We start from the raw sequence: 3,804 nt of genomic DNA, 5'->3' as shown, positions 1-3,804 counted from the left end.
ATTTCGCTTTTGTCTTGCTATTACATGTTTTATTATGAACTCCCTGAAGAGAAATATATGAGGAACCCCAACAGCTCTTTCTTCTTTGTGAAAGAGCTCTCATTTATCTTGAAACATGTGTAGGAATTAAAGGAACTTTTATTGACATGCGTTTTGCTCCATTTATTATTATTATCCATATATATGTGTGTGTGTGTGTGTGTGTGTGTGTGTGTGTGTGTACATATGAGAAGGGATGACCACTAAGTGGACATCCATTACGCTAGAGATAGACCATCTACGGTCAAACCATAAAAGAAAAGAATGTTCTCTCGGGAAATTCAGCGCACACCAGAACATGAACGAGCAAGACAAGTGAAAATATACAAAATAAAGAATTAATCGTAGACCAGGTTTCGCACATTAATGGATTAATGTAATTTTTACTTACACAACCCATCCGTGGCTCATCAGTACGACCGTTCAATTCAATATGATTTGCAGGACAATATACGAATTGTCCACATAAAATTAGACATGTGTACAGTTTCACCGATTACATTGGAGTTATTTTCAAAAGTCCCAGCTTTGGCGCGCTAAATATCAGAAACAATTCTGCAGAAGATAATTCACTGCAGTAACCGTCGCCTGTTAGAGAATTTAGATGAAGGTAGGTTAGATAGTAGTAAGGGAAGGCAGGTCAGGGGTAAATCAAGAAAGAGGGAAAAAGAGAGAAGAGGAAAGGAAAAGAAAAGAAAAAAAGTGACAAGGAGCCCCATCTCCCATAAATAAAGAGTCTTCTTTAATCATTTCACAACTGGAGAAGATTGGAAAGAGTTCTTTCTGCAATGTGAACATATATTTATCTCAGTTTATGACCATCACAGAATAGCTGCCATGTTTCATTGTTGGCTGCAATTTTTTCACATCAAATTCTTTGATCACAGAGTCTCTAGAGCCACACTCGACCACTGTCAGGAAACACAGCAAATCTGAACTCATCAGAAAATATGACAAGGTTCCAAAATGCTAGTGGCCTCTCCACTATCTCGCTGGCCCAATTTTTCTCCACTAGATATTGGCTGGTCGAAGAAGTGGCTTCTTTCTTGCTACTCTGTCATAGTAACTAAGTTTGTGGAGATACTTAACAGACGTTCTGGGACTGACATCAACTTGTTCTGCTATGTCAGAGGCCCTGCAATGAGGATTATCCTCCACACATTTCTTAGCAAAGAGAAGGGTCCTGTCAGAGGGACCTGGTTGATCTGGGTGAGGTGATGTGGACTCCTTCCTGTCGCTGGTGAACTGCACGATCACTCTATTGACTGTAGAAAGTGGGATTTTACGCAATGTCTACCTTCAGAATAACCCACAATATGGCCTCTTTGAAATTCAGACAGTTCCAAGGCTTCTTTTGTATATGGCATGATTAAACAGTCACATATAGAACCTGAAATGTAAAATTGTCAATTAATAAAAAAAAATATAAACATTTACAAGTCAGAGTATACATAAAACGATGTTTTATGAGGTGTCTATTTACTTCTGTCATGTCTGTGTATTTGTGTGTGCGTGTGTACATGTGTGTGTGTGTGTATGTGTGTGTACAACGGGCTGCTTTCAGTTTCTGTCAACCAAGTCCACTCACAAAGCTTTGTGAAACGTGCACCTACAGTAGAAGGTAAGGTGTCACGCAATGGGATTTGAACCCAGAACCATGTTGTTGAGAAACAAACTTCTTACCACACAGATACACTTTTTATCTTTCAGCCAGAAAGAAAGACAGTACCAATGAGTCTCTACAAGGTCCTCTAAGACTGCCAAAGTATCAAGTAGTGATATTAAACTGGGCAATAGATTAAGCTTGCCACACAAGGTATACGCATTCACAAACACACATACAAGCATACACACAAACACATACCTATATTTATACAAATATATCTTTTATCTTTTACAGTTTTCAGTCACTAGACTGCGGTCATGTTGAGGCACCGCCTTCAAGACTTTTAGTTGAACGAATCAACTCCAGTATATATTTTTTTTAAACTCTCCCACACAGTGGAGAGATTTCACCGCTGCTTGAAGGAATTCCTCACAACTAGACTTAACGGACCCAACTGGATTGACCAACTTCCATGGGTGATGCTGGGAATCTACACCACCCCAAAGGGAGACCTCGACACTTCTTCTGCAGAAATTGTGTACAGTAACCCACTTACGATGCCAGGGGAGTTTCAGTTTCCATTTACCAATCTAAGTCACTAAGCTTGGTCTACACAGGGCCACAGCAGAAGACACTTACCCAAGGTATCATGCTGTAGGACTGAACCCATAACCACAACCACGTGGTTAGGAAGAAAACTTCTTAACTACACAGCCATGCCAGCACCAATTGAACTCAAAATTTTCTCTATGGAAATATGGTGCTGTCTAACCAACAAATCCATATTTGGAAATACAATTATGTGGCCAATGCTAATAACATGTAACAGGCACCCATGCCAGTGACATGTAAAAAGCACCCATTACACTCTTGGAGTGGTTGGCATTAGGAAGGGCGTCCAGCCATAGAAACCATGCCAAATCAGACTGGAACCTGGTGCAGCTCTCCAGATTACCAGTTCCGGTCAAACCGTTTCACCCATGCCAGCATGGAAGGCAGATGCTAAGGCTTACTGCTGTCCATTTGTTTTACAAGTCAAAAGATTTATAGAATATTCTAGAAAGAAATCGTTTGTAGAAAGCCTACATTTTGACCTCTTTCTTAAGGCTGAACTGAGATATGACAGGAATCTATGTCAAATAACATTGTGACTGGCACGCCGTCAGTTTGACGACAAGGGTCCCAGTTGATCCAGTCAATAAAACAGCCTGCTCATGAAATTAACATGCAAGTGGCTGAGCACTCCACAGGCATGTGTTGTGTACCCTTAACATAGTTCTTAAGGAGAGTCAGCATGACACAGAGTGTGACAAGGCTGACCCTTTGAAACACAGGTACAACTCATTTTTGCCAGCTGAGTGGACTGGAGCAATGTGAAATAAAGTGTCCTGCTCAAGGACACAACATGTCGCTGGGAATAGAACTCATGATCTTTTGATCATGAACTGAATACCCTAACCCTAACCCTAACCCTAACCCATGGGCCTTCATAATAGCATTGTAATTTTAAATGAAATCTCTATACTCACCTATCTTCAATACACATTTAGACAACACAGAGCTGATATTAAGCAAACATCACTGTATATGGCAGTTAAATTAGGTAAATGTAATCAGGATTTTAACCCTTTAGCATTTAAACAAGCCATATCTGGCCCAAATATTCTACCTGTTTTTTATGTTCAAACCAGCCAGATTTGGCCTCTCACACCTACCCTGTCATTCTAACAATAAAAGGACCTCTTTGGTCATGAATGGCTATGGGATTACACCTAGAAAGTTACCCTCCAAGGCATGAGTCTGGGCAAGATTGTTTTTGGAAGACGATCAGTTGCCCATGCATACCAGCCTCCCCTCTCCATGCCCCTAATGTTATCCAAGAGAAAGTTAAAGGCTGATACAGCTTGGTACCAGTGATGTCGAAACTCATTTCTACAGCTAAATGAACTGGAGCAACGTGAAACAAAGTGTCTTGCTCAAGAACACAACTCACAGCTCGGTCTGGGAATCAAACTCACTACCTCATGATTGTAAGCCTGGCGCTCTAACCACTGAGCTATGTGCCTTCACCATTCTAAAAATATATATTCACATCCAGAAAGGTAAATATGAAAAAAAATATACTAAAAAAAATTACGATAAAATATATTATTTCTGAG

At 40.2% G+C, this 3,804-nt stretch overlaps 1 long non-coding RNA gene across 2 annotated transcripts in view; it reads right to left on the bottom strand.

Annotated features, from left to right (window-relative positions):
- Positions 1-678: 678 nt before the first annotated feature.
- Positions 679-3,804, bottom strand: part of LOC128248529 (uncharacterized) — a 9,385-nt gene continuing 6,259 nt past the window's right edge. For both annotated transcript variants that reach the window (XR_008264704.1, XR_008264703.1), the window contains exon 4: positions 679-1,429. This is a non-coding gene — a long non-coding RNA (uncharacterized LOC128248529). The remainder of the gene's footprint in view (positions 1,430-3,804) is intronic.

This window comes from Octopus bimaculoides, chromosome 8 (genome assembly GCF_001194135.2).
Source record: "Octopus bimaculoides isolate UCB-OBI-ISO-001 chromosome 8, ASM119413v2, whole genome shotgun sequence".
Lineage (NCBI taxonomy): Eukaryota > Metazoa > Mollusca > Cephalopoda > Octopoda > Octopodidae > Octopus > Octopus bimaculoides.
The sequence above is the reverse complement of the archived record's forward strand: the minus strand, read 5'-3'. Positions and strand labels throughout refer to the sequence as shown.